General features: G+C 39.6%; 1 protein-coding gene and 1 long non-coding RNA gene across 4 annotated transcripts in view; one reads left to right on the top strand and one right to left on the bottom strand.

The window, feature by feature from the left end:
• The window catches only part of AMPH (amphiphysin), a 131,293-nt gene that overhangs the window by 2,151 nt on the left and 101,607 nt on the right, over positions 1-27,535 (top strand). The gene's annotated exons all lie outside the window — the stretch shown is intronic.
• LOC310893748 overlaps positions 1-27,535 on the bottom strand; it is a 50,853-nt gene extending 23,318 nt beyond the window's left edge. The window contains exon 1 of the long non-coding RNA XR_014579263.1: positions 1-27,535. This exon is cut by the window's left edge and continues 619 nt beyond it. This is a non-coding gene — a long non-coding RNA (uncharacterized lncRNA).

The raw sequence follows: 27,535 nt of genomic DNA, 5'->3' as shown, positions 1-27,535 counted from the left end.
CGGTTTGTTATAAAGCTGTTCTCAGTGCGAATTTGAGTCAGAGGGGTCACCGAGTGTTACGTGTCATCATCCCTTTTGAGGGCTGACAAAGCCTCGATACCCCTCTGGCAGGTACTCCGTGCTCCCGCAGGTCGTTGTCACGGGGCTCGGGAGAATTAGAAGAGATTACTTTATGCCCGCTGTTTTTCATATCTCGCTGCCGCGGAATTCCCTCTGCCTTTGTGCCGTGCGCTGAGCTCTGCAGTGCTCTAAGGAAATAAAAATCACAACTTTCATGTAGAAAAGTCCCATGTGTAATCATGTTGTTATTTATGCATCTAATGGTTGAGACTGTCACAGGCAGGCGATGGATTTTGTCTTTCAGAAGCTCGTATCTGGCTCACAAGGTCATAAAGCACTGGACTTTTCAATACCAAACTCATGATGCATTTCCATTCTTTCAGGTTTTGATTGTAATTGCTTTTGAATAAAATAATTGATTCTTCAATATTTTGAGGAGATCTGGAGACTTTATGGTGTGACTTCAGCTGGGTCAGTAGCTGGAGTAGAGGTCTACAAATACTATTTGTTTCCTGGCATCTTGGTCAGTGCTATTTGCTCGTGTTGTTCCTATTAACTGTCCAGTGAATCACAGGTGTAAGATATAAAATCATGTATATTGCTTCCAAGTGTGTCTGCTCAGCCAGGGGAGGCCAGCAGAAATGCATGGGCATCCCAGAGCACACCTGGTCCTGGTGTTGTGGCAAAGGCAGCTCATGCACTGGCCCTGGAGCAGCACCCTGGGAGTGGCCGGGGTGTGCTGGTGGGCTCTGATGGTTGGGCTGCTCTGCTTGCACTTTGGTGGTCTGCTGCACTCGGGAGGGGAAAAATTGGCTGGGTTGGCATGGATACATTGGCCTTGTCGTGGCATCTGTGGTGGCTGGTTCTTATTGTGTCCCTGGGTCTAAACATTGCATATTTACAGGGAATAAAAGCTGCCAGTGGTCTGACGCAGCAGTGTGCACCGTGCAGCTCAGTTACCCTGCTTCTTTCCCCATGGCATGCATATGGAGTTGCTGTGTGAGCTGTGCTCTCCTGTTCTCTCATCCCTATGCTTCTGGTCAGTCTTGAGTTCATCTGCGGTTGCACAACATAAGATGCAAAATCCTTCATTATTCTTGCTAAAACACCATGGTTTTTTTTTTGTTTGTTTTCAAATAAATGAATAAAAGCCCAAAAGCCCCACTCCCCCCAATGGGCATGACACATAATTGCTGTTTTTAATTTATTTATAGGGTGATTGTCATTGAGTAGATTAAATTTTAAGAGTTAAAAGTCTAGGAATTAAAAGTCTGGTATTTGATGGTGTGAACAGGATGGCTCTCTGATGGGTGTGTAATATCACACTGGCCTAGAGGGATTTTAAACACATTCTGAGTTGTTTTATCTTGTTGCCTACTCTGGATTTGAGCACCTGCAGTTTTCTTAATGTATCTCTATAGTCAACTGGCTTTATAACACATTTGTAAATAGTTTTCTATTATTTATTACTGGTGTGGCAGCTGTATTAAAAACATGGAATGGCTATAAAACATAAAGCTTTATGGAAATTGTTTTTCTAATGATGTAATCATTATCATAATTTCTTTGCAGTCTAGGAGAAATTTTAGTTTCATGGTCTAGGTAGTGTATATGCCCATATACATGTGTCTGCTCCTTATTTATATGACAAAAGCTCAGTAACACAGGAAATATCTCATTGGATAAATCCAGCTGTCTTGCATTAGAAGTGCTTAATCCAAGAGTTTCATAGACACATCCTTTGATACTATTTTCCTAGTTTAAACAAAAATTATTATTATTATTATGTGATACAGTAGACTTCTGGTATTTGTATATTAGACTTGATAACATCAATAGTGTTTTATTTTCTTATAATAGTCTAGAAATACTTGTAAATTACTTCCACCTGGGGAAACAGGTGGGGTAAATGTGTCAATGGCTTGATAAGGCAATGACATTACAAAATAGCCTATGACTAAATGAGGGTAAGGATCTAATTGTCCAAGGTGGGCTGGACCAGGCTAGTTCTCAAAATGAAACACGAATTTAAATGACCAGAAATAATTATTGGTCAGCCCGTTTTTCGTGTCATGCAAAATATGGCACTTTCAGTAGCATGCATGCCCTGACACCCTGACTTAAATTCAATTCAAGTGTCCAATGTACCAAACTGTGCTGTTCTCCACTGCCTTTCTTCAATGACTTTTTCCCAATATTCAGGAAGCCTGGATGTGCTGAGCTTGCAGCATCTGCTGGAAGCTGCCAACAGTCAGTTGAATGATCTGGATTAAAGTTTTCAATGCATCAGAGCACTTTAGGAGCCTACATCCCAGTCATAACAGTAAATGAAACACTGACATTCTTAAATATCTGCTTATACTGAAAACTGAACAGATGTATTTGTAACTCAGGCTGGCTCAGGCAGTCCCAAGGACAAGATTACTTGGATGAAAACTCTGAGTTTGTGTCCCTAGATTCCTCTGAAAACTTGAACTAAAGCTGTCAGCCCAATTTACAACACTAGTTACCTCCCTGTTCTCCCCTTTGTATCCTAGCACCTTTAACTGCACAGACTGGGTGTTGTCACAACACTTCTGAAACTCAGTAAGGCAGCTCCTGGGAGTTTTAATGGCTTTTGAAAATACAACTCATGCTTTTTTGCATGTTCAGCTTCCAGTTAGTAGTATATTTGGTTACGTCCAAAAGGTAAGGCATTAAATGCTCTAGGTCATGAGAACTTTGCAGGAGTAACTAGTCGTTAAAGATGTAGTGAAGGAGGAGGTGCCATAACTGAAAAATATAACCCCCAAGAAGGGAAACTGATAGTTCTGTACCCACCACATTCTCTGATGAAGTAGATGGGTATCTGCATTTGGGTTGTAGTCATGAAAGACATGTTACATTTATTCCATCTGCCTGCAAGTGTGATGATATGGTTCTAGCAACCTCAGGTTCATAAAAGCAAATTACTGTCTAACGGTTCAAAATATTGGCCCCATGTATGTTCTAAACACTGAACCCATGATAGTGTTATGACAAACCCCAACACTTGGGACCATGCTGGCACAGACACATGCAAGGTAGAGGCACTTCCACCTCTGAAGAGCTAATTGTTAATCCCTGAATAGACAAACAAAACCAACCAGAAGTCAATAATTTCTCATGTGAATGGTATGGTCTAAATTATGTAGCCCAGATTCTTCTAGGTTTAGGTTCTAGTGTGAAAAGCTTGCGCTTACCATTTTTTTCCTCCACTCCCCTCTCACAGAACTTGTAGAAAAGAGGAGCACAAGTGGTCGTCTGGCCCATTCTTCTGAACCAAAGTAGAATCAGCTGAACTTAAGTTATTCCATGGGAATGCTTTCCTTGCCTGCTTTTGAAAGTATTTCATGGTGGAGATTTTGCAGTTTCGCTAAAATGAATTGATGCTGTTGCTTAGGCACTTCCAGTCAGAAAGTTCTCTTGCTTAATATAAATGGCTTAAATTGTAATAAATAAATAAATAAAAAGGACCTTTATTCCCTGCTCTTTCTTTCCTTGATGTAGAGGGTATTTTCTCTTTTTGCCTCCAAATTTACAAGTGATTTCTCTACACAGTGCTTTTTTTGTCAGCATGACCTCTGATCTAACTGGGGTTGCTGCATGACCCTCCCAAGCAGGCCAAAGAATAGCTGCTCGTAAAATATTGATTGGTTTTAATTGTTTTAATTTCTGATATGTAAAACGTAGAGGTAGATTTTGATCATCTGGCTGCCAAGTATGTAAAAAAGGGGAGAGGAAACACTTAGGGCACCTGCCTGTTAGGTTCTCGTGTGACACTTTCCTTCCTGCATGAGGGAAGGGAATCAGTTTTTCTGTTTCCAGTTTTCTCCCCATATGCAGTAACAGCCACAATACTGTGATGCCTTCCTCATTGTCACTTAGCTTCCATCAAGCGATGAAAGTGCTGTTTCCTCAGTTTTATGGGGATCGATATCTCCACATTCACTGACCAAAGTTTCGTCAATACCAAGGTGATCTCTTCCTCTGTTCTTCCTTGACAATTATGTCTTTTCACTTTTTTTTTTCCATCTCCTCTTTTAGTTCTTGGTTGTCCATTTGTTCTTCTACCATTCTCTCTACAAAGCAGTCTCCTGAAATTTATCTGTCTCCATGCATTTCACATTTCACTGAGACATATATATATATATTCTTTAGAAAGGATCTGCTGCTAATTTGTTGGGCTTAGGTCTGAACAATCTTCTTTGCTACACCTTGCCCCTCCAGAAGATCCTTTATCCCTTGCCTGTTCGTATTGCCTAAGACTCAGTGCTTCTGAACCAAGGTCTGCCCCTTTGCTAGTGCTCAGAGGGGCTGCCATGAGTGGTCCCCAACTGCTCCACTGCACAGTGCTGCCTTCATGCTGTGGCACGAGTAGGAGTCAGACTTTCAGGGTGTGTACTGGGGAGATGCTGGGGCTCCCAGTAGCTTTGGCATCTCCCTCTGCTTATCCAGTCTTGCAAAGAAATGAGGGAATGTCTTGCTGTGCCTCCAAGCACCAAATAGATTTGAAACCTCCAGTTAATGTATGCAGTTTCCCCTAGGAAGAGGATCGCAGCTCACTGAACTCACCTGCAGATGGCAGGGGGATTCTTCCACCTTCCCAAAATACACAAGGTGGAGGGGGTTCACCCCCACCAAAACCTCTGGCAGGAGTCACTGCCTGCTCTGCCAGTCCTCCTACTCACCTCAGGGACTGAGGAGTGGTGTGGGAGAAGGGGTAGCAGATGGCTCTACCGCTTCAACAGGGAGAGCATTTTCCTTGGGGAGCTGTTGTCTGGTTTGATTCACTGGGCTTGGCTGCAAACTCAGCTGTTTGGAGCCTCCAGTCCCGAATGTGTCAAATGCTGGGTCTCACTTCCCTAATGCTCCACAGTATCTGTGCTGCATGGTGCTGAGCCTTTGCTGTTCTTGAATATGAGATAATTTGATCCTGCCCAAATGAACAGCTAGTTTGTCAGTAGTTGCCAGAATCTTAAACCAATGAGCAACTTGGAAAAGCAATCGTATACCTGCTAACTGAAGTTCATTAATCCGTTTGAGTGTAAGGTAAATCATAGGCCTTCGGTAAAGAAACGTGTAACGTGTTTCCAAAGTTCCGTTCGTGCTAGGAGAAAGCTAAGGTAGGAAACAGCCTGTTCCTTTTCTCGGCCTTTCTTTGTTTTCTCAGTAATATTCGTCTTTATCTGTAGGACAGGAGCAATTGTAAGACACTGGAGCTGGGGACTGGTGTGGACAAGCACTTGGTACAGTTCTGTTCAGGTGTTTTCTAACTAAGAAGTTTGGCAAGGCAATGGGAGAGTTCAGAGGCCTTTCTTTGGGCCAGGGCACAGAGATGTTAGGGGCTGGACCATATTTCAAGTCTCTTACTCCCAGTGCCCCACTACTACTGCTCAGTTATTTCTCTTGTTCCTTCTTTTTCAACCCCTCTTATTTTTATGACAAAAAGCTCCTGCTTACTTCCAGATAAGATCCTCTGCTTTGTTCTGCCTGCCTCTGTAGTAGATTAATTCCTTTGATGCTCCCTTGAATTCTCAGCTTGGAGTCTTTCATCCCACTTTTTTGCACCTACAAGATTGTTAAATCTGTAGTTTATGGTGATACAGAGCCCAGTGATACAGCCTGTGAGCTGCAATCAATCCTCTTTATCTATGATACAAAAGACAAGAGGAATGCTTGCCAAATCCCTGGGCTGTCGCTAAAACAAACCATTTGAAAAATAATGTATAGTCTAGATTAACAAATGGAAACCCTTACTATTTTTCCAGAAACATTTCACAAAATGCTGTTGTTGTAACATATACATATGCTCATATGTGTGTCTGCACATGCTGAGAACTCTCAATCCAGGTTTGTTTGAAAAATACTAGAAGAATAGACTGATACCTTATTTTCTCAAACCTGCATTTTGTTAAAAATTAAAAGTTGCCTAAAGAACACAGAGAATCTGAATTTCTTTTTCCAGATTGTGATTGTCAGTGAATGTTTCCTTTTATTGAAGTGTAAGGGTTTGGTGTGTAGCAGAGGTAGATGATGGTCTGCAGTGCTATGGGAACACAGTTATTTCTACCGGTGATTCACACTTCAGGTTTCAGCAAAGCCTAATTAAGTGACCCACCTGCATGAGGGTTAATATGTGTAAGCACAAAGATAAAACACTGCATATAGAGAAGTTTAATTGAATAAAGATGATGCATTTTCTGTGAAAAATAATCAGTCTTTGAGATCTGTGAAAATACACTGATTTTTCACATAAAATTTATATGCTTGGTTTAGATTCAGGGAGTTGTTTAAAACTTGCATGCAGGACATGTAGAGAAGTAAAAAAAAATGTGATATTTTTATTAAACCTGTGCAGCTCTGTGTGTGGATGCCATTATCAGCTTAATCTGCTTTTAGATTTGTTTATGTGGGTGGAACAGCGTTATCTTTTCATGCTGCTCTAGCCACTCTACAGCGTTTGGATGAACTTTTAAAATACATAAGATATACTGCTGAAACATATCAGCTATGATCATGAAATCATTTTGCCAAAATAAAATGATGAACAATTTTAAGTATAGGACAAATTTTGTTCCTTATTTTTACATAAGGAACAGTTAATAGGCTAATCAGATGGGAAATAATTTAATTGACTGTTTCATGTTTTCCAGGTCTGTACTAAACACCTTTGTATCACAAGGGTGATAGAAGGGCTAAAATCAAAGGCAGACCAAAGAAAAAGTGAAAAGTCAAGGGTAAGCTCAGGCCTGAAGAGAGGAAAGGAGCAGGTTGGCCCAGTCTTGGCTTAGGGCAGCAGTCTCTGAAGCTGACCTTGGTAAGGGAAGAAAAACAGAGGAAGAAAAGCATACGATGTTAAATGAAGGAGCTCCAGGCAGGGCATGGCTGTATGCTGCAACCACAGCACTGTCACTGTGGGACTGCATTCAGGAAGCGTTAAAGGAGCAGATTCATTACATGTGAAACAGCGAGTGGAAAACAACCACAGCAGAATGAGGTCAATGTCCAGGTGAGAAGATGCCTGAACGAGGTCCAGAAATAAATCTGATGTTTTCAGATGAGACATGAATTCAAAATATGGAATTTGGGTTTCAAGAAATGTGGAAGTATAACAATACAAGGAAATCCTTTTGATTTTAAAAAAATACTACAGCCCTCCCTCTATGTTCTGAAATGCCTTCTGGATTAATTCATAAAATAAAAAAAAATTAAAAAAAACATATTCCCTATGATGTGACGGTGTTGCAAACTGCCAAAATGTGACTTGCTCATCTTTAAGTGTTGTCCTACTTAATTCTCAGCAAAAGTGTGAGCAGAATTAGTATCAGCACAGTTGCATCTTCCTTCATGTTTGTTCATCTCCAATCTCTCCCTCTGTTCTTTTAGGGCTACCTGAACAAATTATTGCAAAGTTAACCACCAAAGCAATTTACCAAAAAAAAATCAACTTTTGTTGCAGCATCTGGTTCCTTCAGAGGTGAGCACAGCTGCACTCTCCAAAGATGATTGCATGTTTAAAAATCAGTACCAAGCCTCCAAACACTGCAAGCTTTCTACTGAAAGGTCATTTTGTTATATTTGCCCTCCGTTTTGTACGAGAGGTGGGGCAGACAGAGTGGAACCTGGCTTTTCACTTGGCATCTGCAGGGCTGACCAAGGTCCTCCCAGTGATGGGAAGCTGGGAATAAAGTGACAGCACCCCACATGGGCAAGACTGGGGAAAAGCTGAAAGACAGAGAAGGTGAAATGGAGAGCAAAGTTACCTAGCAGTTAAGACACCAGTGCATAAAAGCAAATGTGTAAGCTGAAGCAGTCCTCACTGGGCTATATTCACAAACTTTATTTTTGTAGGAAGCTCCAGCTGAGTCCACAGGAATTTCAACCAGCTGGTTACCTTAGGATGTAGCCTAGCAGTTCTGTCACTCCACATTCAATGGAGTCAAGGTGCTGTGTGCTTTTGAGCTTACTTCTGCTGTCTGCTCCTGTTGTATTTCAAGTCAAACAACAAAAGAAAAACAACCTCCTATGAAATCTCTAGTTCCAGGCAGGGTCTAAAAAGCATGCTTCAGAGAAGGCAAACCTTGCAGATGTTTTACATGGCTGAAGAAGATTTTATTCTTAATACCACCCTAGCATTATGTTTGCCTGTAGCACCAGTCCAAGATTATATTTGTTGCAAGCATAGTGCCAGCGTTTTTTGCCCAAAGTTGCATATTAGGGTAAAAATAAATGGTAATTCACAAGTTGGCTGAGAATCCAGGTCGATTTGACAGCCAAACTGAAAAACAAATCCGGAAGGAATTTAGGCGACTGTTAGCTGACAAACACACCTGCCTTTTATACGGCATCTTACCCAGTCAGATCTCCAAGAGTCATGACATAGCAACATGGCAGGACAGAGAGGAGCAAGCTCTAACTGACAAATATTTTAGGTCAAGAACACACGTTCTCAGACTGCAGAATGAACGACAAGTTTGAGTATGGTGTGTTTTTTTGTCAATGTTTCAACTTCTACTGTGCTGTTCAGTTCTGTTTTTTTTGTTTGTTTGTTTTGCTTTGCTTTGGTCACTTTTCAGGAGGATCTATTTATGTGAGCAATAACTTTTGTGTGTGTTTTTTTGTTGTTGTTGCTTCTTTTGTTGTTTTCTCCCCACTCTAGTATACAATTTTCAGTTTGACTATGAAGTAAGCTATTTAATAGTGTTGTTGGATTGCTTATTAGTATCTGGTATGAGAAATGTTTTAAGGATTGAAGTAGTGATATAAACCCAGCACAGACTTTTCCCTTCTCTGGCTGAAAGAAGGATTTTTTTTCTTACACTCCCTTATATAAAAAGATTTCTTATTTGCATGAAAGGAGTCACCAATCAAGCAAAATTTATTACGCATTAATAGATCTTGGAATATTTGCACATTTAATGGATCTGGGAAAAAAAAGGCAGTGAAAAGTCAGTCTCAAATGCAAATCAGTTGTCGTTCCTCTTCTCTCCCTCTGCAGTTCAGGGTATTCTCAATTCTGCTTCTGGGAAGCTGTTGCCATTAAGTGTTGACCAAAAAATAATAGAAAACCTCGGGGATTGTGATGAATTCCTGTCTTTTTCATTGTCTTACAATAAATAAGTAAAATAAGTGAAAATAGCAGCAGAAAAATGGAGAAAGACTTTCTAAAAAGGGTCGCAAACTCCTTTCCATTCTAAGATCTATATACCAGCAGGTTCCCTTTCATCTAAACCAGCTTTAGCTATAGCAGTAGTGAGCCAGGTGCTTTCCTCTCAAGTCAGAGTTACCTGCTGTACTACTAGGAAGTGTTAAATGAAGAGCATGTTTCATTCAAAATTTTTAGTTCTGGTGCTTTTGAAGAGGCTCAGCTCCTCCTGACCTTCTTCACTTCATTTAGGGTTGTTGGAACTCAATTCCTTATTCCTGAACTTGCTTTTCTGTGCAGCTGGTACCTGGCTGTGTGACATGGAGGGTTTCCACTCTCCACCCCTCAGGTGTCTAGAAATGGAGACTCCAGTCAGATGCAGTAATTGGAGGTAGTAATGCTTTTGGTTATCCCATGAAAGTACAATTCATTGTCTACAACTTCGTCTCCATCCGGCATCTGCCCTAGCAAAATATGAGTTTTCCAAGCCCTTACTTGGTGAGGCAAGAAGCAAGGTGTAAAGCCCTGTGCCTGGGCAGGGGTATATTCTCTGTGTACTGCAGAAGGGAGAAATTGCATTTGTGTTCTCAGTGAGCTAGGAAAAAATGCAGTTCACATCCTAAACAGTTTATCTGGTTTTCTTATCCCTAAACTAATGCTTTTGAGAGAAAGAGAAGAATTTAAGATCAGATTAGTTTGCTGCACAACAGCAGAATTGTTGAACAATTACAAAATAGACAAGTAAAAGGCATACACTTCACACTGATACGTGGTTGGACTGGACCTCCATTGAAGTAAGTGAGAATAATCAGCGGGAAACCTTGCGTTCACTGAAATGAATGCTGGACTGCCCCAGGATGCTGGTTACAATGGGTCGCTGGTAGGCAACCAATGTCTGTATGACATAAAAAAGCCACTAGGTAAGTTCCCTTGCTTTACCACATTTGCTGTAAGGGTCTATCTGTCTGGAATGGGGCACAATAGATTTTCTTTGTAGATGTTCAACAAAATGCAACTGTTTGAAGAGAAGGCATGGTATTTTCCTCTGTCCTTTTCCATAATTCTTAGGAACTAAGATTTAAAAAAAAAATGTCTTTCACATATGCCATCTTAAAGAATTTTGTCATAACTTGATGTGAATATGGCAAGCAAACACACTCGTGTTAATATAAATTGAACCCAAACAGATGGCTGCATTGCTTTTATATAATCTATGATGCTATGAGAATTAAATAACTCAGTCTTAAAGCATTTGGAGTTTAGTAAACACTGAAGTAGTTGGGTCCAATACCCACTAGATAGTACCAATATAAGAAGAAAGTGATACAATGGTCAATGGTTAAGGCCAGCACCTCCTGATGAGAATTTTAGTTTTAGTGGGGCTAGCTATTTAAAATTAAAGGGAAAATTAGCAGCTTCTCAATATCTTTACATATACTGAAAAATTATAAAATAGGACTAGAGGTTTAAATAGGGACAAAAATCAACACTGATGTGTCTGGCATAAAATATTTTTATAGAAGTATTATAAAAATGACTAATAGCTGAGATTTACAATTAATATCTCATATCTTCCAGAAGAGTGTACGTGTAGAGAATAAAATCCAGTTACTCTGTATTATGTAAACCTGACATATAGTAAAGAGCGTAATTTCAAAACAATGGGTTATTTTCTAATCCTGGATGTGTAGACATGTAACGTTGCTTGGTCCGTAAAATCTGCAGTAGCTAATTTTACCAGAGACATGAGAAAATGCCTGTACTCCCATCTGGCATCTGACTGATCCTTTAGTCTCTGACAAGCGTAGGAGTGATAAAACTCTTCCTTTCTTGCCCCCTTCATCAGAAAAGGCAATGATTTATATGTATTGGATAAATCAGGGAAGGGTCTTTCATCAGCACAAGCTCTTCTGTGATTCATCCTCATGCCAAAAGACATTTTACTCTGTCGGTAATCTCACTGAAATGTAGTGGACTATCATATAGCAGAAAGAAATGTGCAGAAAGCAGTGTCAGCTAGCTTTCCACCCAGGCTACGTTTATTCCCATTGTCTTTTTCTTTTTTATTTTTTTTCCAATGTTTTGAGTTGTTTTAATACAAAACCTGATCTTTAATTGGATTGTGTAGGAGTATAGTCTGAATAAAAGAATTCCAATCAGAGCCACACATTGAGAAACACTGATTACATCCATCACAGTAGTTAGGCTTTATGCCTATTACAGATTGTGATGAACTTGGTATCAAATCACAGTAGTACCCATTCTTTAAAGGTCTTCCTGCTCATGATGATTTTATTGGCAGCAGGATGCGGCTCTGTTTGTTAAATGTAATTCAGTTCATTATGCTAGCACAAGATTATTGCTACATGGTCTCCATACTGGCTCTGTGTGGGACTGAATTTAGTCATAGCTAGATGCATGGTTTTCTGCAAATTACATCTGGTAATGTGTATACATATATTCTAGTGTAAGGGGAACCTTATTTTGAGTATCCCTTCAATATCAGAAGCCATGTTTCTCCTTGCTTTTAGGGAATCTGGCTGGCAATGTCAGCAGCAAATCTGTCCTGTGATCATAAAATTCCTGGTTGACCTTTCCATGTTGACCTAGCCATGGTCTGCATAAATTGATACTTCTGTTTTGCTGATACTGTAAGTTTTGTGGCTAGTTGTAACTGTTTCAGTAAATTTAAGCAAACCTGCACACTTATAACAACTGGGGGGAAGTGCCTGACACTGACTTTTGTGCTAAAATTTTGCAAGGGTACATGCATGTTCACTTGCTCAAGCCTTTTGCTTGCTACCCTTGCAACAAATACCTACGCACAAATACAGAGGGCTTAATAGATCAGTCTGGGACCGTCTGTCACTGTTTTTAATCTTGCTAATTTTTCTTTGCCTGTTTGTACCAATCAGTTGATGATACTTGGAATATGCGTGCAGTTTGATTGCTCCCTTTTCATTTTGCACATGTCTTACACTGTATTTTGTTTTGCTTCATTTGAGGTCTGAAGGTGTAAAAAGCTTAGGCTGTTCCCAAAGAATTACTGACCTAAAATACGGTCTGTTTTTCACCTCCTTTGATTTTTCAGAGTAACTTCACAAGAAACAGGGTAGGACAGTGTATCAGGCTGGTTTTATCATATTTTGGAAAAATAAGGGCTTTTTTTTTTTTTCCTCCATCTTATAAAAGACTTTAGCATGGATTTACTGAAAATGGGAGCAAGTAAGTCTTCCTTTTTTTCCCTGTGATTAGCATTTCTCAGTGCATTTCTTAATCACATACACGGACTGTAGAGTGTCCATCACTGCCTCTTCCTCTCTTTCAGTCAGGCCTGTGACTGATCTTTCATTTAAGTTTGGATTTAGAATCACAGAATAATTTGGGTTGGAAGAGGCTTGTCGATGCCATCTAGTCCACCTCCAGCTCAGAGCAGGGACATCCTCAAAGCTAGGTCAGGTTGCTCAGGACTGTGTCCAGGCGTGTCTTGAATATCTGCAAGGACAGAGATTGCCCAGACTCTCCGGGCAGCCTGTTGCAGTGCTGCACCATCTCATGATGAATTTTCATTGCTCTATTTTTCTTTCTGTGCTCCTCTGAGTAGCCTGGCTCAGTCTTCTCTATATTGGCCAGTTAGATATTTAGAGACAGAAAACAGAGTAAGGTAATTTCCTTCCCTTAGCTCCGTCTTTTCGTGGCTGAACAAGCCCAGCTCCCTTCTTATGCCAAGCTCCAGCCCTGAGCATTCTAGTGGCCCTCCACTGGCCTCTCTCATTTTCCCACATATTTCTTCCGATGTGTAGCCCAGAAGTGGATGTTGCAATGCTCCTGGTGCAACCTTATGAACACCGAACAGTGAAAATGAATCATTGCCCTTGACCTGAGTCTACACTGCAGTCTTGGCCTTTGTCTACACAAAGATCAGCTGGATTTCGGGGTGCAGATCCTCAACAGTATAGATCAGCAGCAGTTTTCTCATGTAAGAAGAACTGAGAGTTACAAATAAGAATGGGGAGGAGGGAAAAAGCTTTTAGGTACCTTGAAAACTCTTGTTATTGATGGATTTCATGATGACTTTGTGAGATTTGCTGGAATGAACTAATTAAATGCAACACCTATTCATCCCCTTTGCCACTGTTGTGTTTTGTCAGCCTGTACAGAAGATGGGTGTTGCATTGCAGGAGCAAGGTACTGCCTGCCCCAAAGTGGAAACCAACCTCTAGAAAAATGCAGGAATTCATTCCACATGGATAAGTTAAACTCTAGATTAGAGTCTGTCTTTGGCTCATATAGGTGAATCTGCAGTAACCAATGGAAATGTATCTGGTGTAGCTGAGAACACTTTTTAAAATATGTTGATTCATCTTCAGCTTTTGCTTAATTGAGGCCTGGGTTGCTCCTCTTGCTTTATTTTATGGGCTTGTGAAAGATCCTGTTGAGCAGCAAAGCAATGGCAATGCCTCTCTGCAGAAGTTCAGGATTCAGTCCAAGGTGATTTATTAGCTTATGAACCAAATCTCTAATTGAAGGGACCACAGGGAGTGAGTGGGTCTGTAAGTGTAGGAGCCCTGCTTTTCAGACTGACTAGATAAACTTGGGAATTCCTTCAGGATATTTAGCTCCAGCCTATCTTTGTGATACACTTAGAGTGCCATTCTATCTTCTAAACTTTTTCAGTATACAGCAGCAGCAAAAATATCATAATTTCATCATAATCATAATTGCAGCACCTATCAGCTTTGTGATATCTGTGCTCTGCTGCTAACTTGCTCCCGTAATGTTTCTGGGGGGCCCAATAACATCAAATAAAATCTTTCAGCAAGTGATTTACCAGGTGGAATTGTTTCTCATTGCAGGGAAGAAAGACTCTCCCCAGACGTTCTTCCTTTTCCACACAGATACACTTTATGTAATGAGTTTGAGATTTTTTGCATTTTGTCCAACACTTCCCATATGCATTTACTGCGTGGGACTAGTTTCAGGCATGTTTTGCATGTGTGCCGTGTGGTTGCTTGATATAAGCGCACACTGTACATGCTCTGATGTTGTCTGCATTGATACATTTCTGCCTTGGGACTCTTGTCCTGGCAAGGGTGTTTCTTCACATCTTCACGTTACCTGTTGTGATGCCGGATTTTTGCTATGGAAACCTCTAACACAGGATATATATATATATATATGTATAAAATTACTAATTTGAAGATAACTTGCTGTTATCTGAAGTGGACGTACAGAGGTGTATTCTCAAGTGCTCTATAAGCTCACCTAAATCTCCTGACTTCACTGGCTTTATGTTCTTTATTTTACATCAGGTGAAAATCTGTCTGACTGCTGGTGGTTTTATCTACATTACCTACAGATAAAACCGGTGGTTTTATCTACATTAATTTTAATGTTCTTGCTCTGGGAAACTGTGGCCTAGGAAAACCCCATGGACATGCAGAGCCTTATTGAAAATATATTTAAGGATCACACATACAAATAGAGCAAGTATCATTATACATACGACAGATCTTACCTGTTTGCTGAAGATTACGCTGCCCTCTGAGGCAGACAGAGATGTTCAATTAATAGAGGCGAGATCCTCCCATGATTCCAAAAGCACTGAAAAAGTGTGAAATGGAAAAAAGTAGGCATCAAAACTCCATCTTTAATTGCTTTTTTGGTGTTGTTCCAGCTGTCAGGGCCCTGAGGGCACCAACAGCCCTCACTGTCCCAGCCCAGCCAAGCCCTGGGCCTCTCCCCACCCTTACCTGTGGGACCATGGCCCCATTTCAGCCACCCAGCTTGGCCCCCTGATGGCATAGCTGTGCTCACCCCACTCCCCAGAACCAGCAAAACCCCTCCCAATGGAAGTGGTGCCTAAGCAGGACCTAGGTAAAGTCTGAGTAAAGGCTTTTAAAAGTGTTTTTATCCATAATGAGCAGCTACTGCCATTTGCATTGTCGTCTGACCTGTGTTGGCTCTGCTCCCTCCCTTCGCTTGCTTCTGTGTTGAGGAACTTGCAATATTTAATGTAACTTCATTGTTCTTCACAGTGTGGAAATGGATTGCACACAAATTGATCGATCTAGGCAGGGCATGCAATGTTACTTTATGGTCCGAACAGTGTACTGTGGCTGCTATAGGTACATCTGTAGCCTATTACTAGTTTTAAACAAGTTCTCTCTGGAAGCTGCTGATCTAGGAAGGGCTTTGGACCCTTAATCTTCATCTCAACCCTTGAATATTTGCCCCCAGATAAAGAGGTAGTGTTTTTGTTTTGTTTTGTTTTTGGGGGGGTGGTAATATGCCCCACTTAGGGGTGCAATACACACCTGGCCAGTCTCAGTTTTAAATGCCCCTCTGGAGAGCAGTTTCCAGCGGCATAATGAAGAGCAGGCATTGAGCAGACAGAGCAGCCATTTCAGATTTCTTCTTGTATTCATCCCCATATGTATGTTACTGTTGCTACCTGTCCCAAGTTCTATGAAACACAGGTTTTTGTCCTCTCTTTTCCTGTAGAGTCAGGATGATCCAGGTAAAGGATCTGAGTAAAGCTGTAAGATCTGGGTAAATCAGTCAGGAAGGGGTGCGAGCAGTTCTCGAAGTCAAAGGCAGTGGAGAATGTAGAGCTTTCCGCTGCAGTATAATAAACTTGGTAAATGTGGACTTTTTCCTAATGGCGTCTGTCATACAAGGCAACTGAGATGTAACATGTAAATGACTAGGTATTTCACGTATCATTGCAGGTATCTGCTTCAGAAGAAGTTGCAATACGAGAGTATATTGGGCAGTGGTTTGGGTCTAGCTGTGGCCAACAGGTGGTTGCTTAGGAGAGGGAATTAAGAAATGGGCAATCCTGCAACATTGCTTCCACCATTCCCCTTTGTCAGAAATTATAACTGCATATTTAATAGCATTTTTATAGATTTTTGATTATGTATTTATTTAGATGTTGCAAAAGTATGAATATATTCAAAATGTTTTGCTCTCAGTTCTGTTATATTCCTTTTTTTTTTTCTGACAAGGCAGATATCTTGAAGTCTAGGATAGACCACAAATATTCTTTACCTAATAATTTTTTGCTAACTCATTTTGCAGGCAGTGTGTGTTTTGTAGTTTCCAGTCTGTGTATAATATGCAGTTAATATACTGAAAGCCAAAATGCAGACCGAATGTAAATCCAGTGGTAAAATTCTGTTCTGCTGGAGACAAGAGATCCAGAAATCTACATTAAATAGTCTGTAGTATCCTTTCACCTTTAGGATGTGTACAAGTAAAAATGTCTGTGTCATCTCTGAAACTGTTCAAAAGATTTGTGAACTACTGGTGTATTTTGCAATATTAAGTGGATGCAATACATATTTTTGTCCCTTCAATAAAAGCACAAAACAGAGTGTGGCATTTCTTTTATTTCTCCTAGATTGGTCATATGGTCATATTTATTTATTTTTTTCTTCTACTTTTAAGAAACATCCCCCACCTCTCACCCTTGAAGTATGTGGGGATGGGAGGGAGTGGGAAAGGTGTGGGCACAAGACTGCTAATTGCCAGGGCAGCTCAGAACACAATGTTTTAGATTTTTTTCATATCTTCTGTTATGTAATGCCAATGATAGCTCCCTGAAATTTCTTTCTAAAAGATCAGGTTGAGTCCACTGACAGTCAAAAAATACCTCTAATATTGTGTGCCTGCATGCAGTTTTCATTAGAGGTTATTGTTTTTCTCCGTGGACAGAACAAAAGAGGCTGTAGAAATCATCTGTTAACCTGAGACAGCCCAGATGATAAAAATCTAGTTCCAGTAGTTTTGTCCGTACAGTGGAAGGATGTCAGGAAATCATTAGATCTCATCAGCTTTAAAAAGGTTTTCATCTTAACACTTCTCTAATTTTTCTAGCACTGAGCCTTTTGTTGCAGTGTTCTGTTAGGTCACCTTCGAGGACATGGGAAACTTTTCTGTTTATTATTTTGAATTGCCTTTGCAAATCAAAGAGCAGTGACAAAGCAATTTGAATATTCTACAAGCGATTCCTCTGGTATAAACTGTGAAGAACATAAATACAATTATTACAGCTGGTAGAAGTTTTCCCATTAAAATTCTTCTCTGAGTTGAGAACAAAATGAAGTTTCTGCTGAAAAATGCCCCATAGTGCATTAACTGTTGAGTATTTTTTGTTTGTCAATTACTTTCACCATGTTCCTAAATTATTTTCATTTAATTCACAGCACAACAAACAAAAGTAATTATACTTCTTGCTGTTCCAAAAGCCCCTTATTAAAAAGTTAGAGACTGCAGCATAAAGTCATGTCATCTAATTTTCTTCATTTTAGTAAACATTTCTGCTGGAAGTTCATTTTCCATTTAACCTCTATGAATTAAAGATTTTTTTTTGGCAGCCTAATTGTCGTAAAACCAGAATAACATCCATTTACAAAACTAACAAAAATACTAGTTTTTCCCTATAAAGTCAGAAAGTTTGGGGGAAAAGCTTCTGATTTCTTTTTTTTATTTTTATTTTTTAAATAAGATACATTTTTAGCAACTTGTTGAAGCTCAGCATATTAACTGCTTTAAAACTGCTTCTCCCTTTTTTGCTATCTTAAGTGTTGCTCTTAAGTGTTACTGTGAAATTGGTCTGCAGTTCTGGCCATATAGACTTCTTTATTTTTCTTGCTTTTTCATGATTTTGTGTTTGTGTGTGTGTGTGAGCTCTTTAGTCTTTACTGTTGTATGACAGTTCCAATGACACATTGGAGTACTTAGCTCAAGAGATTAATTTTAATAATCATCTTCAGACAGAAAACTTGTTCATCACAGCTGTACTATGGAGGAATCCAGTTAGAACCTCAAGGGAAGTTCATAAAAGGTCTAGATATGATGAGGGAATTTCAGGCAGAAAAACAGATTACCTAAATGCTGAGCTGCAACACAGTGAATCAGACAAATGACTTAATGTATGTCTAGTTGGATTGCATGGATAAGGTATCTAGGGCAATGACGTGCTTCTTCTAGAGCACTTTTGCTGTGAATGCCTAGAAAACAACTTTACATGACCTCAAGTTTATGGATTACTGGGAAGACAGGAGGGGGAGTTGTGGAGAACAGAGTCTGAATAGTCAGTCCAGTGTCTCTGAAATCCATGTATGTATAGAAGTGTTGAAAATACCTCAAAAGAGATGATCAAGAAGTTGGGTTTGTGTAAATACAACATTCAGTGAGAGAAGTAAACAGAACACTTCCAACCCTTTCCTGTGAAAAGGACTCCTAAAAGAGTAGATGAAAGTGTGATGGTTTCTGGACTGGTAGAGAAGTGCGTTACAGGGTGGAGGCTAAACATAGGGATGGTAGAAAATCCTGGTTTTAGGAGGAAGAGAGTGAGCAGAATTAGGGAGGGCATCTGTTTCTATTTTTTTGTTTGTTTGTGTGTGTGTTTTTGTTTGTTTGTTTTGTCTTAAGGTCTGTCCAAACAAGAGATTGGTTGAACCCTTATCACTTCAAATAAGAAGCAGGCAGAGAAAAAAGAGTCTGGCTAATGTCCCCAGCATCACACAAACTTGGACCTGTAGCTATCGCTGCCTGTTGGAATAGATGATGTATTTGGGCTGACTTCAGACTGGTGCAGGTTTCCTAAGGCAGGATAACGGATGGGATGATGATCCAAAGCAATCTAGCAAGCAAAATCAGCAATCTGAAAATTTGTAAAAATGAACAAGAGCCAACAGTACAAGGCCCGTCCAAGAAAGGAGAACTCGATTTAGGAGTTATTAGAGCTAGTGGAGGAATGTTGATGAAAATGGCAAAGGTAAACTACTTGCTCAAGCCAGCTACATTACGATATAAGCTGTCATCCGTTGTATAGTTTGGGGCAAAAATCCCTTGAAAAATAGATATTAGATGTACAATGAAGTTGAGGGGAAAAATGACATGCGACAAAGAGTTGAGGAAATTTACTGTTCTTAGTCTAGATTAGGAAACACTAAGTCCAGAGGTGATAAGTCTTCTCATATGTGAAACTACTTGCTATTGCTTTCCTTTGGAGATGATGGTGTTCAACTGTCCTCTGTCAACTGGACACATGACAAAATGCAAACACCTTAAAGTGAAAACAAAGAAAGGGTTGGGCTGCTTATTAGAAAAAATGTGGACTTTAATGATAATGAAGCAATGAAACTGGCTACCAAGTCACTACTACTACTACTACTACTACTACTTGGTCATTCCATGCTTTATTTTATTTACTTGTATTTTATAGAATAGGTCAGACTTATTTTACTTAGGTATAGGTCAGACTATTTTACTTATGTTTTATTTTATTTACTTGTATTTTATAGGATAGGTTAGAGCAACGTGTACCAGAGTGGGATGAACAGCATGGGAGAACAGAAAAATGATGTCTTGAGGTTTGCTACTCCTTACGGTTATGAAGTACAAATGAGTCTTTACCTAACTGATGAGAGAAGTCAAAATGTAGTTATGGTAATATAAATATAAGTCTTTTCACAGCTCTGAGCTATTTAATTTAGAACACCAAACCTTTATTATGGCCTGTCAAGCTAGATCAACCTCTCCATATAGGAAGATAGATTAGAAGCTCTTTCAAAGGGAGTACCACTAAAGGCTTGAACCCACCAAATAGTATTAAGGATAGAGAAACAAATCTGAAATAAAACCTGATGCTTTATACTTGCCGAGGGTAAGCAAATTGGGCTAGTGCGCAGTACTTATATGAGGGATGGCAGATACTGTTGCACACTGCCTTAACTCAGAACAAGATTTAGGGAGTGGTTCAGAGGCTTTGAATTCTATAGGTAGTCATAATTTTATTTAGGAGAGCAATTTTTAGTTGTTCAAGTATTTCTCTTGCTGCCTTTAATAGATCTTGTGCTTTACTTGAAATCTCTGTATTGGTCACTCTTGGGAAAACAGTTGTGGAGCCAACTCACGCTCTAGGACAGGTGTACTCTGGCAGTCTGCTATTTTATTTTCTAGAAAGCAGCGTAGCTGCAAACTCTGAGCCACTTAGAAGACATAAAAGTAAAGTGAGATACTTACTACTGGGCATGATGTATGAACATTTCATTAAATCGTAGATAATTTTCCCTAGGAAGGGAAAATTGACTGGAAATAATGCACCTGGAAAAGCAGGGAAAAAAGCAAAATAATGTCAGGAGAGTAAAACTAACCATTTAGGGGGTTTTAGCTTCAGATGTGTTAGTCATAATTCCACAGATGGAGCCTTGCACTGGTGGCTCCTCAGCTCTGTGCAGACATCATATGCTTAAATATGTATGTAGCCAGAGGAGAACTTTATGAAAGAATCACTTCTTTTGTTTCTTGAGATAACTATTACAAAATCAAATTATATACTAGTTATTGTCTAACAGCACATAGTGTGGTAATAATAAATCCAGGAGAAGATCAAAGCTGCATAGTGAGTTTCTAATGGTTGTGGAAATGTAATTTTCATGGTGAAATTTTCGTTGGGCATCTAAGATCTCATGATCACCAGAAATACTGAAACCTGTTTTCCAGTGGGACCGTGTCTCTTGCTCTGGTGGATTGGTCTATGCTGCGATTCAAAGACGGCTCTTGTCAAAGTCCAGTTTGCCAGAAAACCTTTAATTGCACCATCAGGGACACCAGAGAGACCAACCACATGGGGGAAAATAACTTGACTGCGAAAAAAATTGTCTATTGTCTGAAGTATGAGCCCTGGCTGGAGTTTGATTTGCAATCAAGGCATCAATAACAATACTTTTTAACATGAGTGTCAATTCTCTTCTATTTCTAAGAATGCTTGCATGTGGTCTTTACTCCATCAGGATTGCTGTAAAGTTTGTCTTCTGTGACCTGTGATGTGGAAGAATCGCATAATCTGATAATGAGGAGTTTGGAAATACTTTCATTTTATATGTATTTTTGGTGATTGCACTTTCTCAGAAGTTTTCTGGTTTTGTCACCAAAACAATTTTTAAATCAGAACAAAAATTACAGACCCAAAGTTTGGAACCTTGACTATACACTCTTTAAGTTCTTAGCTGGGATGGCTAAAGAAACCTTGGTGTCTGTTCAACTAATAGGTTTTCTTTTCTAGGTTGTCATTTCCTTGAAAGCATATATGTAAAATCTCACCATCACACAGCTTCAAAGGTTTGGCCCATGAAATGTGGCTTGACTTTGACGGTATCTATATAAGACTTGTGAATTCACTAAGAAGATTTTAAATCGGAAGGAATAAAATCTTGCCAACACGAAGCTAGAGGAAGGCAGAAGTTCATCCCAAAACATGAACAGTTGTGTGAATTGGGTGTATTTAAAATGCAGCCTAGAACAACTTCCATGTTAATGGAAAGGGGATTTGTGTATCTTCTGCAGCTTTGGATTTTCCTTTCCCTAAACTGGTGTTATGGTTTGTTAATGAAGGTCTGCACTAGAATATGACAAGTTGCAAAAGCTTGTCTGTAAATATTTATCTTCCATAGTCTTGAATCTGAACGCTGGCATGAACTTGTTTATGAACAAGATTAATTTTTTTTACTGCTTTTAGGTGAAGTATGAGACACTGGAATCATTAATGACTGCAGGGAAAACTTATCAAACATTTTTAAGTTTTCTAACTTTAGCTGAGCTGATGATCTTTTTGTCTACGTTTTCCTGCTAGAGCAGATTTGTGAGCATCCACAGAGATGTAGCTTCCCCTGCTACTGTGGAGAAGAGAAGGATAAAACAATAGCATAAAATACTCTACCATTTAGGAATCTCTCTCATTTACAGACAGACTGGAATAACATGTATTTCTGCCTAAATTTTGCTCTGATAGAAATATTACTGTGTCTCACTATTTGTTACTATGAAAAGCTAGAGAATATGCCACAGAAGCTGATCTGTTGTGACTTGGCAAAATAATGAAGTCAAGATTTGACTTTTGGGGCCCCTTTAGGGCACTGGGAGGCTTGAAATGGAAATTTCCAGCCTTAAGATGTCATTTGCTAGAACTGTTATGTCCAGTTACAGACCAGCCTGGGTAGTTTGCAGGTGGAGTGTGCTTCGTTTCCTTTTTCACAAAGCAGAGCAAGTCTTGCACCACTAATAGCAGTCGCTTTGCAGCATCTGGATTGTGAGATTCTAGCTATGGATCAGTTACAAGAAGGAAATAAATAAAAAAGGGGGGGAAATTCAAGCCCAATGTTGTCTTGCCCTGCTCTGATAGTCCTTTGGGGGCTGCAGACTGCACCAGGCTTGGTGCTGCGTCTGAAGGCTATTCCCAGGATAGGGCTCTACCTCAAAAGCACAGTAGAGCTCTTAATTATTTATTTCAAGCATGAATTATTTCTTTCAGAATTGAACACTATTGTCTTCTGCCAAGGCTGGAATGACTTAATGTGTTGATTGCTCACAGTTTTGCTCTCAAGCCTCAATTGTGAAGTCGGAATCCAGGGAACATATTTTAATCCTGCTGAATCCAGAAAGCAGTGTGTAGGCATCAGGAACAGGATGCACCTCGATGTGTAAGCCATAGACACAGCCAGCTGGGTGAGACATCTATTGAGCAAATACTCCCTTTGTTGTAAAGACCACGAAACAAGCTGAGGAAAACTGTGTGATAGGTTACTAAATACATGTCTGTAACGAGCCTTACATTGCTCTGAAGTACCTGTGTCACTGATGTGGTTACGGGTGGCCAGCCTAGCAAGCTGATGTCCCCATGTTGAAAGATAATGAATGACTGTGATCTCCACTAACAAAAGTGGTCCAGACATTAAAATATTTTCCCTGTACCAGCTTGCTCAGGGACTAGGTGTGCTCACAGGTGACTCCAATATGATCTTGCAAACTCATGCACCCTACAAAAGAGGTTCATTTTGCACATCCCTGTTACTTACAAAATACTTCTAGCATTCCAGCAATTCTATTGACCTCTTTGTGAATGGGGAAGAAGATTGAATAAAGGTGCCATAATAAAAATCAGATGGCAATAATAAACATAATCAGGAAAACTGCTAAAAGTAGATTATGTATGGAACAATGGCTTGTGTAGAAACACTGTGAGTCTTATGTTACCGTGGGTTGAAATATAATCAGAAATGTTAATTTACACCATAGATTACAGTACTTCTTGCTTTCATCATCCCATTTCTTCATAACATCAAAGGGAAGTGAATCAAACTGAAAGAGGTCCTCTGAATAAATGAAATCTTGAAACAATTACCTACATAGATATTTTCAAATGAAGATTTGTTATGGTCAGATTACCACGGTGGGATTCTATCCCCTCTGAGCTGAGAGAATTTGCCATTAGTCTGGGGAATGTTGGATGTCTCCTCAAATGTCGAGGTTTTTATTGATTTGGTTTATCTGAGTTTTCTTTCTATTTTCAACAAAAGCCATACAGTCTTCAATAGAATATAAATGAAAGTATCAGATGCAATTTAAGGTAAAAATATGGACTCTTGTCAGCACAGAGCCTCCAGTGAGTGCTGACTGGGGTGTCTGGCTCTACCTGGTGTGTATTATGTCTCTCTTGTCCCTGAAATTAGAGGTATAAAACACCAAAACTATAGTTGCTGTCTGTGGAGATGAACAGAAAAGGATAGTGTCACCTTCCAAGCTTTATTGAAGAACACTGGGAATGTCAGATACTCTCTGGCATCATGGAATTATACCTGGCATCATGGAGTTGAAGCATCTGGCACCTTGCCATCAGTATTTTTCCAGAAGCTCTAAAACATCCAAGGTTCTACATGTGTCGAAGCATCTCTAGTAGGTTTGCAGTTGGAAATGCATCTTTTGTAACCATATTCAAATAATTTCACGGCAGTCTTTGTTCAATACCCTTGTGCTTACTTATTTCCAGAAGAATGGGTGGTCCAAGATGGGCCTTGGTGACCTTTGTGGCACCACTCACTGGAGTGCAAGTGTGGTATTTCAGGACTGCCTTCCTATTACCTATTTAGACTTGCATTTCATTTTTTTTTCATTTTGTTTTGTTAAGCCTTTTAGCGAGTTGTTTGCTGAGTTTTAAACCCAAGCAGTGATTTTTAGTTCAAGGTTTCTTTTGAGGAAGCACTCTGCATTGGGAGAGCAAGTGAACTGAGCCGTTTGGGTCTATCCACTCTGCACTGTGCAGAGTGGCGTGGTGGTATCCAGCTCTCTGAGCAAGTATCTCGAACCTGGAGTGTATGATCTGTTAGCATCCTCTTTGGTCTGCTTAGCCTTGTTGCAGAAATTGTGATGTTTGAGTTGGCAATACGCTGTGGTGATGACGCTCCATGCTTCTGCTCTGTGGGTTTGCTGAAATAGTTCTGCAGGGGTCTGCATCATGCATGGTAGCTGGACCCTTTGGGTACACAGATGTAATATGCTGTTAGGCCAATAGCAAAATTCAGAAAGAGGAAAATTCCTTCTTAAAATTGCGGGCTGAACAGATCAGAGCTGAGTTACGTGGCTATTGGAAGTTCCTGATTAGTTAATCTTTCTCTACTGGGAAGAAGCTTACATTTTTACAGTACTGGCTCACACCATGTATAAATTCCCAGAGAGCAATGCTATTATCTGAAAATACATAAATTTGAACAATGGTTATCATTGTCTTCTCTACCCTCTCCTGCATGCTTCCTCAAAGCTTCAGACTGTGATATGCGTTATCCTGTGAGACACTCCTCTCATCTTGCTGTGTTCCTGTTGAACAGCTTTTTTAAAAAAAATTGGCTTACATGAAAGAAGAAAACATGTCCAGGATCTGCATATGCATTTCTCCTAAAAGACTGATCACTTATATCCTAATTATATGTAAGGTGTTTATAAAAATATAATGCATGAAAGGGTAATACAAACATAAACTGTTCATGTTATGAATTGTAAAGAACGGTAGTATTTTTATATTCTATTTTAAATAGGTTTAGATATTATTCGGTGTTTAGGTTGCAGTTATAAAGAAAAAGCTTTTTGAGGGGTGACTTAGGCTATTAAATGGAGAGAGAATAAAATCTCAAGATAAACAAGAACTGAGGTAAACTAATTGGAGAATTTATTTTTTTAATCATGAGTGATTTTTTTCCTAGCTGTTAGTGACTGATTTGTACACTGCTAATAAGCATTTCACATGATTAACTAGCAATTTGTGCTTCTTAACTTGTTAATGAAGAGTAGAAGCTGTATGTTGCTATGGAGCATTTGGAAGTGTCATGAACAGACAACATCAGTCAGTCTGAGGTCGGCTAAGTTCAGATAAAGAGCCCCAAGGTATGATTTTATTTAATCATAGCCCCATCTTCAGAGGAGGGAAAAAAAAAAAAAAGAAAAAAAAAAAGAAAAAAAAAGGAATGATGCAAGAAATAAAAAATACTGCAAGTCAATTTTTTGTTCACATTTTTCACCACAGTTTGTAAAGTCATTTTCAGATCAGGCAGTTTGTGGTGGTGTTATTTGCTGCTGCTAGGAATAACAGGGGTATTGTGTACAGTATGGAGGCACTGAAGCCATTTTCTTATAGTTGTTTTCCTGGCCCTGCCCCAAAATCTAGGGGTTGTTTGCCCATATGGTGAGATGCACAGAAAGAAAGGCATTAAAACGGGATCTTCCTTCTCAAAGTTAACCAGAACAAATGGTAACAAGCTATTCTTGAAAAAATATGAGCCTCCTGGGACTTACTCCCAGGAGAGGCCTTACAAATAGGAAACTGTTTACCTCTGTTGCATAAACATGGGAGTGCTTCCCAGCTCTAAGAGGCTGGCTAGCACTGCTGTGACTGCACAAGGAGATCTTGGAGTAGATGGAGATGATGATACCAAAGCGTGAGCAGGTGTCCAGATACAGTGGAATTAATTATTCTGGTGGAAATAGTGTATACTTCTGCATCTAATCCGATTATCTTCCTGCATGGTATTTTTGAACAGATTGCAGTTTCTTTGAGTTATTATTGCTCCAGTGCACTTTTTAAATAGCTCATTCATTTTTTATTTTTTTTTTCCCTTCAGGGTTGCTGACTTCCAAATGTCGTTTCTCATGGTTGTTGTATATATTGGGCACTTACTGGCTTGTCTATAACTGGCTGATTTTTTTAAACTAATTTCTGTATTTTTTAATAGTTGATCTACTTATGCAATTTTAAAAAATATTATCATGTGGTTTAAATTAATTATTAGTAAAGCAAATGTACTTACTTTAAATTTTAAAGAAAATTTCATCGAGCTAACTGTGTAACTATGAGCTAAACAATTAAGTGTCTAGTCCTGAGCAAAGCTTCTGTTTAATTGAGGCAATTCATCTTTGACGTGGTGTCAAAGATAGACTGTGTGGTAAGGTTTTTAGTTGGAGGTCAAAAGCACCTATCCTAAAAGAAAAGCAGATTACAAAAGAGGTGAGCTAAGGAGGAAACTCCTTGAGAGAGATGGGAAAGAAAGAGGTGGTGGATTAAGGTCAGAGAGCAAGAACCCAGAAATATTGGAGATGCTGGTACAGAATAAAACATACAAAACAGTTTGAAAGGAAACCAGTGACGATAGGGGAGCTGCAGGTGGAGAAAAAGAGGTGGAGAGCAGAGATGAACAGAGTGTTTGCACATCTCTGATTAATATCTGTGTGCGTGTTTAATTTGGGAGAATAACAGTTGTTTTCTCTCATAAAAGCTGTGTTGTTTTCTTGTTTCCTCTCCTGACATACCTTGGGGACTTGATGCACTTACACTCTTGCACAGGAGTATTTAGAGAACAGAAAACCCTGAAGCAGTTCTGTCCGCTGCCTGTTTGTAGTCAGTGGCATTTCTTACATGAAGCTGTGATTCACAGAAGCAATTTGTCTGTGCATTGTACTGTTAAGGGCTCCTCGAAAGAGGACTTCCTGGGTTAGCAAAGGTTACTTTGCTAAAAGCCCAGTCATCATTATTTTCTTAAACCTGTTACAGCACAAAAAGCTGCAATACATTTCCCCAAGTATTTCGTATCTGGGTAAGGTTGCCCCTGTTTGTATGATAACCCTTCATTTCTTTACATGCTTCTATAGCTAACAGTTGAGCAAATTTGTTACCAAGTGCACCGATGTGGTAGAATAAAATACAGCACTGTGCAGTGATACCAAAACTATGGCTCCAAGAGCTGTGCAGCCATGGTGGCGTGCTTACCAGAACTGGAGTTTTATAAGCCAAGATGGAGCTGCTAGGCTAGTGAAGCCAGGCAAGCCCACCCAAGCCTGGGATCTCTGCACACCCCTACACTTATGCTTTTTGATAAACCATCTGGTATTCATTTAGCTTTTGTATCTGCCTCCTTCCTTTGCTGCAACAGCTTCCAAATCCTTTAAGTCAAACAACAACTTTTAGACATTTGA

Source organism: Anser anser (genome assembly GCF_964211835.1).
Source record: "Anser anser genome assembly, chromosome: 2".
NCBI lineage: Eukaryota > Metazoa > Chordata > Aves > Anseriformes > Anatidae > Anser > Anser anser.
The sequence above is the reverse complement of the archived record's forward strand: the minus strand, read 5'-3'. Positions and strand labels throughout refer to the sequence as shown.